Genomic DNA, 16,356 nt, shown 5'->3' with positions numbered 1-16,356 from the left:
AGCCAGAAGAAATTTAAACAATAAAGAGAGAATGTCAGATTTGATGGTAAGGAACCAACTCTGAGACAGTAAAGTCTGAAGTCAGCTTGAATGGTTAATGTAGAAATTTTATTTCAAGTGTAACGAAGGTACATGTCGATAAAGTTTGGTCATCATTGAGTTAGTGAAAGTATTAAAGCAATTAATAGATGCATTATAAGTGCTATGAGTGTTTTTTGTATTATGACATATTATGTTAATTAAACTGTTGTTACATTATTTAATGAGTTGTATTACTAAATTAATTATAGCACCCGACTCTCAGTCTGCAGGTCGCAGGATCAAAACCTATCTTCAAACATGCACACCCTTTCAGCCATGGGGTCGTTGTAATTCAGCGGTAACTCCCACTATTCGTTGTTAAAGAGTAGCCCAAGAGATGGCGGTGTGTAATAACACTGCTTTCTCTCTAATCTATCAAAATTATGTACGGCTAACGCAGAGAAATTTAACACAAACAAACGAACACAATAAGTTAACTGTTTGTCCTGTATAATGCCCCTTTCCCAGTAACTCAGCGACAACTATGATGGCTAATAGCGTTAAAATCCAGATTTCGATACCCGTAGTGAGCACAACACAACACGTTGTGCAAATTTTGTATTTAACGACAAACAAACAAAGTTCTGTTTAATTTTTGCTTAGATCAGAAGTATTGTTTGATTGTAAACTAGGCATGAAGAAACATTTTGTGTTCATCATAAATATTAACAGCTAAGCTGCTTGTTAGTTGTAATTAAGCAGAGCTACACCCAATGCTATCTGTTTTGCTCACCACAAGTATTGAAACCCGGTTTCTAGTGCTGTAAATCCACAGACGTAACGCTGTGCCCTCGGGGAGCAACAAATAAACGCATTTCCTTGAATGTAAGTCAGAAAATAAATACAGCTTTGAAGACTGGGTTACTTTAATATTATAGGTTTCTGAAGAAATACACTTAAATTTGTAAATCATATCATATCATAATAGGCAGATGTTAAACTTTATATTTTTCCCCAAAAGGTTCACTATTTTCCTTTAGACATTATGATTGTTTATTTAGTTATAATGACCCCAAACACTTCATCCAACCTGGTTAACTTAGTTAAGAAAGAAGCTGCTGAAGACATTCAAGTGATCCATACAGCCCTAGTTTCATCCGAATTGATCAGATGTAGAATTTTATAGATCAAACACTTAGTTTCAAGGGAACTTTATGGGAGTATATTGAAGATATCTGGAGTATGTTTGTTTTTTGTATTTTAAATTTCGCGTAAAGCTACTCGAGGGCTATCTGTGCTAGCCGTTCCCTAATTTAGGAGGGTAAGACTAGAGGGAAGGCAGCTAGTCATCACCACCCACCGCCAACTCTTGGGCTACTCTTTTACCAACGAATAGTGGGATTGACCGTCACATTATAACGCCCCCACGGCTGAGAGGGCGAACATGTTTGGTGCGACCAGGATTCGAACCCGCGACCCTCGGATTACGAGTCGAACGCCTTAACACGCTTGGCCGCGCCGGGCCCAATAAAAAGAGAAATAAAAATCGGTATATTTCAGAATTAAGTCACACAGATTTCATGTAAGTAAGATAAAGTAACTTTTTTAAGAATAACAATATGGCGGTAAGTTTGATAAAATCACATCAAAGATGTAACAACATATTTTATGATAAGGCGCCCTCCCTCGTTATTTTTCTCTACCAGATTTTTGTTTTTCTGAAATTATTTCATATTCTTTCAATTTTTTTTTTTTCTGTTCCCGAGCAGGTGATTTTAAGGTAATGGGCGTCATCTTTTTTTTTTCATACTTTGGTCAGAAACTTTTGTGCAAACCGTAAATGTTTAGTACGATGTTTAATGAAAGCATTTGAAACCTCTGCTACAAAACTAAATCTTAATTTGTACACAAGTTATATATGTCATAATCCTGTCTTGTTTGCTGTTTTTTTCAGACATAATCCGTGGTAACTAATTTTAAATATTTTGTACACGATCTAACTTTTACAACTTGGGATAACACGCCCTGTGCTTGAATAGTTCACAATGTAACGATGACGTACACATTAATGATACAAACTGAAAAAACAAAAATCACAAAACTTGTCAAAAATCTAGAATAATGTCATTCAATGTCCACTGCGGTTCGTGAATAATTTTATAAATAAATAAATAAAATAAGAAAGCTCAATAGTGCATCAAGTAATTTGTGGTAGTTTTCTGAGAGAATTCTGTTTCACGAATAAGCGTCTATACGTTTGTTACTGCAAACCCATTGTAGTCCAGTAACGATGTCCTGTAGATTATCCTCAAAATATTTTACTATGCTCAGCACATACAAAAAAAGAAAGACAGAAACACAATGAATCAGCACAATGATTAATGGAGTATCGCTCTAGTGTCATATACACACGGACAGCACATTCGACGCCATGTTTTATGCAGAGAGAGTTACTTATCACTAATTTATAACTTCCTTCGGTTTATGTAAATACAATATTTCTATTTTTCGTTTTGAGGTTTCAAGAACATTTCTCTTCATTTTCAAAACCAACAGTCCTTCTCTTTATACATGTATTGAAATTTTGTATTTACTTAACATGTAATACAATAATACTGTAATATTTTTGGAGCTTCATACAACTGTGTTCGGATATTTTTTCTTCTTTGTTTTCTTTTAATAACCACACAAACATCACCCAAATATATACTAAATAATAGTTTGTTTTCTCTATTAATACTGATATTATTAAACAACTGTTATTGTGATTCAATTAAGGCTACTTTTAGCTGTTGTGTTTAATTTTTTTAAAATAAGAAAATTTGCTTGTAGTAATGCTACACAAGAGGCTATCTGTGCTCTACCCACCACGGGTATCGAAACCCTATTTTACTGATGAGGGGTGAACAAAAAACGAACCAGAAACATATAAGTGTAAATCTGTATGTATAAATGTGTACTTTACTATTACAGTGTATTCTGGAAAAGCAAGTAGGAATAAATAAATAAATATATTGGCTGAAAGTAAATTTAGTTCACCAGTATCTGAAGTTTTGTGCAGGATATAAAAGAATGTCAGGTAACTAATTAGAAAAATATTTTGTTTGGAAACCACGGGGCAGACACACATTCTGTCCACGTTATTGTTGTCACTTTATAAATGTTTCCTCAACCACTATGCAGATCTGCAGTTCACAGAGGTCTTCATGCACGAGTCTGCGCGCCTTTTTCCAGAAAGACACTGCAGCAAATTGAAAAGAGATGTTTATATTTGTTGTTTTATATATATTTTTGTTTCTCTTTATTATACTACAGTCATTTGTTAGTTGAAGCTTACTAATATGTTACAACTAAAGATATAGTCTTTAGTCTTCACTTTGAAACATCCTTATTATGAAAGATATGCAGTGCCCTCTTGAATTCCACGTGTTAAACACATCGGCATCTTTCTCACTTACGCCTTTCTATTATCATGTAAATTGCCTTTTGTGTATAATTGTTTTTACAGTTTTGGACCAAGGAGCAAACCTATGGTTAGCCTTCTATTACGCTATCACAAGAATGGTGATTTCGATGATAAAGAAGAACCAACATGTGATAAGTAATATTTGCACCAACAAGAAATCTTCCCGCCTTTTCTTACCCACACCAACTAATAAGCCTTGCATGTAACATAATTTCAAATTCATCTCCATTCTGGTCACAGATGCCGTCACACGAGATAACAAGCATAGAAAACATTAGCATGCTACAGGCGTCATCTCGTTCTGATTAAACGTGTGGTCTGATTCAAGGCAAAACCAATGAAGCCATCCCCCCCCATCATCTCACTCCCTGACGGCTGTTATTCTTGTTAGCCCTAATTATACACTTGCAGAAGATATCGAGAGAAATGCGTTATGCTTCTACTTTATCACAACTGTAGATATCTATTTGAGCGACCTCTATTAGACAAAAAGAATAAAAAAGATTAACATTTTTGCACACACAAAAATTGTTTTTTTTTTTAAAAGTTAACAAGTATACATATGCAAAACACTAAAATGTAAATACTCTCTTGTGAATTAGGGACCTGCGCAGGTGATATATACATGTAAATATAAAACAATAAGGTCGGTAAATCGTCAAATATGATTTATCCATGATCGTAAATTACATCCAATGGCGAATCCGTGAGCACTTGGTTTGAGATGAAATTACTTATGGCCTTCTTCCATCAACATTAGTTTCCGCCATATTTTTGTTTATTAATGAACTCTATATATCTACGAAAAAGGAGAATCAAATGACAGCGCCACTAAATCTTATTTTTTGTATGAATATTTTAATATCCATGTAGTACAACTTTTTTTTCTGTCGTACCTATTTGCACGAATTGTTATGAGCGTCCAGTCTTTAGTTATTGAAGACAGGAACGTAATAGCTACTACCATTAAAACAAAATTGATTTTATCATGATGAATTTCCCAATAACTGTTTGAAATTCGAGGCTCTTAACTTTCTCTTGCACGCATTCTGAAAATAAGGTGGAAAAATGTTTTATTTGAATTTTTTAATTGAAACAGATCTATACAGCATTAAAATTTTTTTTATTTTTTATTTTTTGCTATACTTGGCAAGTTATAAAAATGAATGAATTACCTAAAAGTAACATTATCCAATTGAGGAGCTAACAAAAGTAGTTCCATGGTTTGTTTAGACTTTTACCTGAAAGTAAGAGTACTAAACTAAAAAAGAAATGATCATACGTGTGTCAAACAACAAAGACAGAATCGTTACTTGTATGATACATTACAATGTGTAACAGAGGTAAAGACTAAGAAATGGAGGTTTGTTTGTTCTGACCAAACATTTCTTAACTGCGATTCATGTATGCCAACATTTTTGTTGCAAGTAGAAACGATCATTTTAGTACTATAACAATTGGTGTGTGTTTTCTTACAGCAAAGCCACATCAGGCTGTCTGCTGAAGCCACCGAGTAGAATCGAATCCCGGATTTTAGCGTTGTAAATCCGTAGACTTACCGCTATACCAGCTGGATATAATAGAATTGGTCAAATCACTTTTAAGATATTCCAAAGCCAACGTCATTATTCATCAGTTACTGATTGATGTGCGTATACTAAACATATTATAATCAGTTTATTAATATTCCGTGTAGTTTCATAAAAGTTCGGAATAAGGCTAACGTCAGTTCCTTTATATTAATACTTAGTCTAGTTGTGTTAAAACTCGGAATGTTTTACTCTAATGTTTGGAAACTTTATTAATTCTAAATTTGTCTTCTTTTTATTTTTATTAATTTCTCCAGGTGATGTTCAATATCAACTAAGTTTGACAATAACTATTCATGGTTACCATGACAATAACTTTTCTGTAGGTTCATACAAGGCAACGAAAAATGTTCCTAATACAATACAACATAGTTAAAGTACACTACAGATTGTTTTGATACGTATAATAAAGAATTTTATACCGAGGCAAACTCATTTTGTATGGATCCGTCGCTACCAATTTATTGAGGTTAATAAGCCAGCTTTGACATACAATTTTCGAGTCCTGAGAACAAGCTATAAAAATAGAACATTCGCTTAAATATTAGTTTTGAATGAAGTAATATTAAATGTGCCTTGTACAGAAACAATTCTACCATGTCAAAGTGACAGCATGATTCAGAACTGTACTTAACTGCATCAGAGTGCTATCTGATCATAATTTAAAATCTTTATTAAGATTTTAGATGCTTTGATGTTTCGTATGGAAAAGTATTAAAACTATACAAATCCAATCGAATAATAGGATTTGAACGTTACCTTTATAACGCATCAACATCCTCAAGATGCGCAGTTTTTTTATTTTTCAGTAATAGGGTTCAAAACACAGTTCCTCAGATCCACATTAAGACTCGCTAAAGGAACGGTCAACCCCAATATTCAATTATCACTAGCTGCCTTCCACTAGTATATCATAACTAAATTATGAACGTCTACAACAGATAACCTTCTTGTACACATGCGCGAAACTCAAAACAAATTTACCGATCAGCCTATGGGTAGAGATGAACTGATTTAGACTACAGGCATTAGGTTTGGTTTCTTTTGAATTTCGTTCAAAGCTACACGAGGGCTATCTGCACTAGCCGTCCCTATCTAAGCAGTGTAAGACTAGAAGGAAGGCAGCTAGTCATCACCACCCACCGCCAACTCTTGGACTATCCTTTTACCAACGAATAGTAGGATTGATCTTAATATTGTAACGCTCTCACACCTGAGAGGGCAAGCATGTTTGGTATGACGGGGATTCGAACCCGTGACCCTTGGATTACGAGTCTACTGCCTTAACCACCTGGCCATGCCAGGCCGACAAGCATTAGGAAAATCAATTTATTCCTATCAGTTTCAGCACTCTAGTATACACGTTTTATGTACGACTTCAATCACTGACAGTGAGCACGACGATTTATTTTGGAGAGTAGACATCAATTCTAATTTACATTTATTTAAAGCAATAAATCACAAGCCAAGGGTAAAGTTGAAATTAAAAAATCTGCATGGAACTGGTTTAAATTTAAAACGTTCACAAAATTACTACGAGATACAACATACTTGTAAGTCTGATTTTTTTGAAAATATGAAACACAAAAATAATAACGTTGTTAAACGCCGAAAGTTGAAGAAAGGTCCTCATCCACTCATTACTATTGATAATTAATGTTACTTTTAGTTATATCTTATGCTCATTTTAACAATAAGATTTTGTAATTTACACATTGGACTTTCAACACAATTTTCTGGGATTTTAGACGTATCTCTCAACTGACATGCTATCCTTCACTGATCAGTTCGGGCAATTTCACTGTTCTCCAGTGCGTTATATAAAGATATTTGGGAGCTTTACAACATCACTACAGTTTATGAAGCCATTCCTGATCATGCTTTGTTTGTCGATCACATACCTTAATATCAGTCCTGGAACATACTTTCCATTGTCAAAGACTTGGTAATAAGGCTCTCCGGTTCAAATCGCACCCCTCCTTCCAGCGTGAATACCCAGTCCTATTCTCCAGTTGTTTAATGCACGCGACGGTTGAACTCGTATGTTGTGGAAGATTCATGTGATCTGTATCGTTCTTCCGGACAAATGTCCTCCTCCACTGTCACACGATTAGTCACGTGGATTGCTTTTACCACTGACCCTTTTGCTCGTGGATTCACATCTGTTACAAAATGCTACACTGAGGTACTTGTTGCAGGTCTCTTTCTGGATGACGCTAGTTATCCAACTCAATCAAGGGTCCAAAGTTCCCAATCTCAACATATCCTTATAATCTGAATATATGAATAATTTGCATCGGAAAGTGCTGTTAGGCATCCTTCCTTAAATCGACCAATTTTTGGTGATATACAAAACGTAAGTTCTGCTAATACCTTCCTCAGAGACTAAATACTGGCGTGTGTGTCGTCCCTCGTTGTTGAGTTCCATATCCAAAACTTTAACATAATGTACTCACACCTCGACAAGCTTATTAATTTTGACTCGCAATTTTTCTTTTATTCATTGCAAATTTTTTTTATCTTTATGAACGATTTAAAGCCGTTATGACAGAAACGCATTGCGAACTTGATAAATAAACATCTGATTAGTTGTAAAGATATCTGATGAATGACTCGCACAGGAACCAAACGTTGTCTCCAAATCGGACAGAACTTAAAAAAACTAATTAGCTCAACATATTAAACAGTAAATTATCTAATATACAACCATATTACAACTATAAATAAACCAATTAAATTACATTTCTGATGTCTGAGATAGATGTAACGTCGTTACTTTTGCCAGCAACAAAATTGTCATTACGAATATGCGTAAAAATATATGAAAAAAGACAACAGAATCCTTTAGTTATCATATACTTTTATCTGTAATTTCTAATGTCTGTATTTGCCAATAGTCACTGTCACCTTTTGTTTTGATAGTTTAGTCAAAAAGAACTGATTATAAAATAAGCTTCACATCATAGGTCGGATGCTTCCAGAATAATTTTGTTTTTTGTGTCTACAAGTTTATTTAATCCTAATTAAGAAAACTGAAAAAAAATCATAATTCATAATGTGGAAACTTTTTTTTTTCTGATACACCATAACACGTGCAGCACACTTGAGAATTTTACATATAGAAACTTGTACTTACAACACCGTCCCTTTAAAATAATTAATCACTGTACCTATTGTGACTAGAAAGATTTGGCTATTAAATATTTTGTTAAAATACCAACCTTGAATTTCTATTAATTTGAAATTGTAACCATCAAATTTAAAGATTACTGAATTAATCGGTATTTTTACCATCACATTTCAATAACGGGTCATGTTTGAGGAATTTAATGGTTTTATTTTTAATAACATCATTTTTTGTTTGTTTTTGAATTTCGGACAAAGCTACTCATGGGCTATCTGTGCTAGCCGTCCAAATTTTGCAGTGTAAGACTAGAGGGAAGGCAACTAGTCATCACCACCCACCGCCAACTCTTGGGCTACTCTTTTACCAACGAATAGTGGGATTGACAGAACATGTAACGCCCCCACGGCTGAAAGGGCGAGCATGTTTGGCGCGACGGGGATGCGAACCCACGACCCTCGGATTACGAGTCGCACGCCTTAACGCGCTTGGCAATGCCGGGTTTAACATCATTTTTCAAAAGCTATCAAGAAATTGTCTAAGCTGTTTCTCTAACTGAACAACAAATATCAAGATTATTTTGTTATCCACAACGTGCTGCCATCTACTATGGAATATTGTCAACCAAGAATAGTGAGCAGTGATTCATACCATTGGCGCATTTTTTGAGGACAGTGAACAACCAAGTGGTTTCAAACCTGTGTGCTTATGTTCCTATTGTATGTTTCATGGCCTTACTCCAGTTATATGAATTAAAACGGAATGTGGAAGTCGTACAGTGATCCTTATCACTCACTGCCCAATAATTAATACATTTTTTGATATTTAAACAACGGTTGTTGTTAAAAGGCTTCAAAAACCCCAATGTCCATAAAACGTTCTCTGCGTATTTCACATACAACAGTTGTTGCTAAAATGTTTCAAAGTACCCCGTGGACCTATGTTTTCTACACAATTCAAATATAACGGTTGTTGCTAAAGGTTTTCAAAGCACGCCATGAACCTACAGTGTTTTCTACATAATCCACATACAATGGTTGTTGCTATACGGTTTCAAAGTGCCCCATGGATCTATAATGTTTTGTACATAATCTGCATACAATGGTTGTTGCTATACGGGTTCAAAGTGCCCCATGGATCTATACTGTTTTGTACATAATCTGCATACAATGGTTGTTGCTATACGGTTTCAAAGTAGCCCACAGGTCTGCAATGTTCTCTATGTATTTCACACATACAAAATGGCATTACTGTTCACTTAGTTATCATACATAATAAAGGTTAGCTCAATAGCAGTAAACACAAGTCAAAACAAACACCATAGGAAGTTTACTATCGTAACAAGGGTTGTTATTTTCATCACAAATAAACTGTGACTACATCAACAGAGTTGTATCGTGTGTAGCTACTTCAAGTTTTATTAAAGTTAATAAAAATCTATCCCAGGAGCAAATTTGTGTTCTTAATTCAACTTTGAAATACAATCAATATTAATTATATAATTTTTAAAAAGGTATCAGGTTGTACAAAAATAACCACCTACATTTTAAATTTTAGAATACAAGACAAGCTAGCAAAACTAAATTTGAAGAAAAAACAAAAACAAAACATTTATTGGAACCACTAGATAATTACAAGTACTACAGCATGAACAGCAAACAAAACTACATGGTAATATGCTTTAAACCTCATGACAACCAGACAAAAACAAGAAACCAAAAGATACAAATACTATCCCAGTGTACAAGGCCTGTTTTTTGATATGCTTTAAATTCAATGATTTGTACCTAAAAATATAACTTAAGAAAACAAAAGCTTAATTAATGCAGAAATAAACTGCAACCACCCATAGCTTTATGTTTGAAGGTTTTCTTCATACACTGTGAATAAATATATTATATGCAATAGACCCCCCCCCCTTTGACTCTGGTAGTCCTCTAATATTTAAAATATTTTTATTAATATGAATGCACTTCTCAAACCATGAATAACTTACTGGCTTCACTAATTAATGTATTAAAAGCTACCACTTTTGTTTTTACATCAGGATTTGCGTACTTTAAATTACAAACCTCCATAATCACATAAGAAAGTCATTTTGACAACTTGTTAAAGGTTTGATACTCATAAAAATACATCTTATGCAACACAATGGTTTCTTTTGTTTTTATGTAGAGGACAGCCTCTAAATTATAAAACATTAGTCATTATTATATATGAAAATTCTTCCCATATCCTAAATTATGCCAATAAAATACTTATCTTTTAAAAAATAGTCTGACAAATTTTTATTATCATTTTATATTTAAATTTTAAAACCAAAACTGAGATTAACCACTTTATAAGTTTTTGTAAGAACAGGGAAACAAAAGTTTCTTTAGACTGTGTTACTACACAGAATACTAACACACCAACTCACGACGTAACACACAAAATCCATACTCATCTGACAAAAGCAATGATACTGTTAATATTAGTGAGCATTTCACAGTTACAAGGTCAAAGTTAAGAGGAACAAACATTTTATTCGGTTCAGTTTCAAAAACCACCTCTGATTCAGCATCTCTTACTTGTATAGATGGAGATTTCTGCTACAATGTTAACTTAAAAGTAGGGGGGAAAACTGAGTTTGCAGAAGATAAGGTAAAGAAAAACTTCATTATAACATTTAAGTATAGAGCGTATTACCAAGAAACACATTACACAAGTCAGAAGGAAGTTTTGTCAGAGTACAATCGAAAACACGCACAATTCAGGTACAAGTTTTCACATGTTAAAATACCAAGAAACAAATTTAAAACTGTGTACAGGACAAAAATACTCTATTTTCTAACTCAATGATTGTATAAAATACATGTCTGAGACAAGTTCATAACCAAAGATTTAAATTCAACTAGTATCAATCTTACAAAATAAGACTGAGTGGTTGTCGGTGACAGTAAACAACTTTGTTGTCAGCAGATAGTTAAAGAAAGTTGTTAAAAGAAGCTGAAATGTTTGTGGGAAAACACTAATTCATACAAACAATGATTCTGATGAAATGGATGATTGAAATACTAAAAGTGAGAATGATCAAAGAAGAAAGGTTTTCATGTAGACATATCACTCAACCACATGTGTTTTAAAGTATAATTAACTCTATGTGGGTGAAAACTTACTACTATGCATGTGCACAAAACAAAAGGTTTTCATTAATATATCAAACAAATTTTGGGTTAGTTAAAGTGAATATGTGAATTCAGAGTTAAGTAGTTATCACATGGAAATCTTTCTAGAAATTCAGACCATCTCCCATTTACAATTTATTTCAATCATGAATGTGCTTTATGATGTGATTAGTGATACAATGAAATGCTAAGTGTACTAAACTTAGACACAGAGGTGAAGAGAATTTATAATGAAATATGTCAACAAATAAAATGGGCACCTAAAACGAACATATATTGCAAATGATTTGAAAATAATGAATAAGGTACGTCAACAAAATGTAATGATATAGATATGATCAAAATTAATTGTTAACATATCAACGCACTATGTTAAAAAGAATCCTGTATTTCTAATACACTCAATGACAATGGTTTAAAACTTTATGTTTATCATTTTCTTTAAAAACACAAACACCAATAGTGGGACAACTTTCTTTACACATTTAAGTGCATGAGCTCACAAATGCAATGTCTGCCTTCAGGCTTTCAAACCCACAAGACAATAGTGATGATTCAATGTCCAGTACACCAACAGTGTTTAAGGAATCAGAGCTGAACCACACCAAATTTGGTGAAGTCTTTGTTTTTCCAGGTTCTGTTTCTGGTATCACTAACTCACAGCCCTGTTACAGACATAAACCAAGCATTAATAAAGTGCTTTTAGACGAAAATATGTAAAAGTAACACAAAAATATATACAGAGTTGGTACAAACTTATTATATATCCAATTACTGTGGGGAAAATTATTATGTTGGATGAACTTGTAAGAATTTAACTTAGATTATCAATTGATGTAATTGTATAATAGTCTGTAGATACCCAACAGTCCAAAACAACCCTGAGAGTAGCTCTTTATTAAAAGTTATATCAGAATGGTCCAGTGCAATAAGTTAGTTTGCATTTGATGGTTAAGCAAGTAATCAGCTAACTACCAACTGTCCCTCCCTGAAGAGTTTTAATAAGTTTAACTTGCTACATCAATTAGAGAAAATGTCCAGGTAACCTATATCACACATTGAGCAACACATTTCTTCACTGTCAAAATTATAGAGGTTAGTTTCTCTTTAGGAACAACAGTAGTACCCATGATGATAAACATTGAACACGAGTCACACATTAGTTTTAATCAAGAATACAAAACTGTTTTAAGAAAGCTAGATACTTCACGTATAATTTCTGAAAATTACCACAGATGGTAAACATGCCTTCCCAAACAAATTCTACATCTGAATCCATATGAAGACAAAACATTCAGAAACAAATGTTTTTCAACCAATTTCAAATGTTTTAAAACTATTTTAAACTTTGTTAAAATATAATTTTTTGAACTTTTTTTTGTCTGTAATCAAAAGTTAAAGACATTTTCTGCACTTTACGTTCTAAATCTCAACTCTTTCAGCATGTGCTCAGCCCCTGGGATTGACTTCATAGCCATTTTGTGTTTGTTATAACTATCATGCTATTACTTTTAAATTAGTAAGTGTATGTTAATGAGATATGAGATTTTTTTTTTTTAAGTCTTAAGGTTTATTATGCATTTTGTATTTCTTTTTGCATACTGCCTAACCAATGAAGTTACTGTGTTTGACTCGGTACATAAGCCATATCTCAGCCAAATGAAGCTGAGGTTCTTACCTTTATAGTTTTACTTGTCAATTTTGGTAATTTGAGCTCCTATTTCATACAAAACTATAGACTTAGTACTTTGTTATCACAGAAACCTAATTTGAACCAGTGCTGCATTCAACATACCACATGTCATAATATATCAATATTTAACAGTATTTTTAATATTTACTTTCAAATCACAAAATTTAATACCAAACTTACTGACAAAAATTCATGAAATAATAGTTTATTAAAATTTAGAATTGAAGTCAACAAATGTGATGACATGGCCTTTGACCCCCAACCTATGTGGAAAGGTTAAGTTCTTCTAAACTTTCAATGCCATAGTGAATTTTTTTATCTGACCAACAGAAATGGTAAATGAGCCAAACTCAGAGTCAAACAAAGACTTACTTCCTTTCTTTACTAATCTTTATAAATAGGAAGGTAAAAAGAGTGTATTTAATTAGTCATACTAATGGAAAAGTTACGTTTTAGTTTGATCAGAAATTAACATTTTTACTTATAATAATTACTGACTTCAGTCCCGATTTTCTAATCTTCTTTTCAACTTTTGTATTTTAGACTAAAGAAAAACAGCTGTAACTCTAACAACTGTATTGAATATGTTGTTGAAAACAGTGTGAACATTGACTAATACTAGAAATATCAGACCACCACAATCAATTTACTTCATTTTAAAATTCTCTTTGACATACCATTTAAATAAAATAGATCGCAGGCCAAATGTAACAAATTTCTATGCACCATCTCACATATCAGTATTAAAATTTTTAGCAGCCAGACTGATGGCTGAATTACTAAGAGTGGTACTTTCAAATGGCCCTGATGGTAACAAGGGTACAAAACTAATAATTAGGATTATTGTAAAGTTTGGAGTTTTACTTATACTAATTAGAAAGTATAAAACACAATTTCACATTAACAAGGAATTTAAGGGAAGATTCTAGAAGTAATATATTATTTCTATAATCTATGTTTATGAAAACAATATCACCAGTAATTATAAAAAACTACACATGCCTTGACAGTTGAGTAGCAGCTACGAAGATGTGATGACGGATGTTGAAATGCCTTCCATAACAGGTTCACCAGAGCAGCATTCTACATACATAAATAAGGGTATTCAGTTTATTGTTAAAATAAGTTTTTCATGTTTTCCTCAAGGCTTAAATGTAACTTCACGATCTCATTTTTTTTATATCAAAATTTCTATAGTACAATAATCACCACAACATATTATGCTCTGCCTCTTTCCAGCAAGATACTGTGGAACTTGCCAATATCTGACTTCTTTTCTTTTCCAAGATGATATCCTCACCCAAAGTGTGACACTGAACCAAATAAAAGGTATGTGAATGAACTCGGAATAAAAATCTTTAAACAAATTATGTTGAAAGTTTTGAAGATAAACATGCACAAGAAGAAATCACTGAAACAGATGAAAACTCAGTTTTAAAAGTTAGTGGTAACATCCCGAATTATTGTACTGACAGAAATTTCAAAAGAAAAGGCTCTAAACGCAACCAGTAAATTCGCTTAAGTTGCTCTATTAATTAAAAACATGAATGAGGCACCATTAATAGTTTGTTTTTAATGAAATGTTCAGTATGAGAAGTACACTTTTTTCATTTCACTCAATTGTGACAAGGAATGTACAGAAAATTCACTTTGATTTATTAAAATTCACATCTAAAGAGCATCCACTCTAACATTAAGGTTACTCGTCAAAACAGTCCAAAGTTTTTTTCTTAAAAAATAAATAATTTTATAGGCCTTTGTTGAGAAAGACCACAAATATCCTCTGGATAGAAACACATGTATAGCTTATGGAGACAACCAAAAGAGGAATGAATCCCTTCACAGGGACAACAGTCTTGATAGCTAATGACTGGAAGAAAGAGCATAACTAAAGGCCATACCAAAACAGATGATTCACTGAACACAAAAATAAGTGAAGCATCCTAACCAAACAGAAAGCCAGCCTTCACATAACATATCTGTAAAACAAGTGCTTGTTTGTTTCAACTGGTAGAACTTGGTTAGAAGAATAATTACATGAATAACTTATTTTAATTCTTCCTTTTGGTGATGAAAAAATGAGAACTCTAAAACACGAGTACCACCCACTAATCTTCATTCATTATCTTTCAGTTGATCTTTGTTATTTCTGTTAATATACTAATATAGGAAGAAACACAACTTATCAGCAAGATTCTCAACCTTCACATCACGTCGTACTATTATCACACAAACCTTTATAACACCGATTAGCTTACTAAAATTTAGTCAAAGGTTGAAAACATGGAGTATGACAATCTTTGAAGCAGATATATTGATTCAGTTTCATGTAAACTAGTGGGCAAACAAATTGTTAAGGACATGTACTGTCTGTATCAAGGCTATGATTGAAGTTTCTACTGACGGCACAAGCAAGCAGTCTTACCTCTTTTCCAGGAAGTGAAACATCTTTTCTGGCCTGTAAGTCTTCAATCATCTCATTGCTAAGGTAACCATCTTTCAAAAGCTGGTAGGCTGGACCATTTGCAGGTATGTTAAACCTCCCACACAACACATGTGGTTGTTGGAGTCCTTTCATTGCACTAAAGGCTTCTCTTGCCAAACAAGAAACCTGTAAGACAAACACGTTTCAACTGCAGAATTCTTTGTTTAGAGTAGCTGACAGAAGAAGAAAAATCCCAACATATCTCATATTGATTGTTCTACAACCTGAACACTCACATATTACTGTTTTCAAAGTAGAGTACTTGTGTTACTTCATAATGGCTCTCTCACACACATAACCACTTTGTTCCGAATTGCACTTTGGTTGCTCCTTACACACGTGTTACAGTTAGAGTGACAATTAAATTATATTTACATTTCGCTTCTAGTTAGTTGTGTTATTTGCATTTTAAAATTTCATATTTGAAAGGTTTAACAGTATTCTAAATATTTTCTGATGTAACTAACACACCCCAAGGTAAATTAACACTGTCAATCTTGAAAGTAGATAAAGTTTCAAGGGCCAGTTTCTAAATTTATTTTATAAAGTAAACTCCAATATCAATCTATCATATTGGCTACTGTCTTCTCAGACCACTGTTCACATAAATAATGTTGTTTTCCTCATGAGGTAACTTGCTGTGCATAACCTTGAAGTAATGTATACATTTATACCTGTTTAATTTTAAATTCTATTATTTTGTTTTACCAATCCAAATCTCAGTCATATATGTAAACTCTAGTTTTCCAATATGTCTTATATTTATATTTAGCTTTCAGTATACAATTCACTTAAATTCTTGCACATAAAC

This window comes from Tachypleus tridentatus, chromosome 5, assembly GCF_004210375.1.
Source record: "Tachypleus tridentatus isolate NWPU-2018 chromosome 5, ASM421037v1, whole genome shotgun sequence".
Taxonomy (NCBI): domain Eukaryota; kingdom Metazoa; phylum Arthropoda; class Merostomata; order Xiphosura; family Limulidae; genus Tachypleus; species Tachypleus tridentatus.
The sequence above is the reverse complement of the archived record's forward strand: the minus strand, read 5'-3'. Positions refer to the sequence as shown.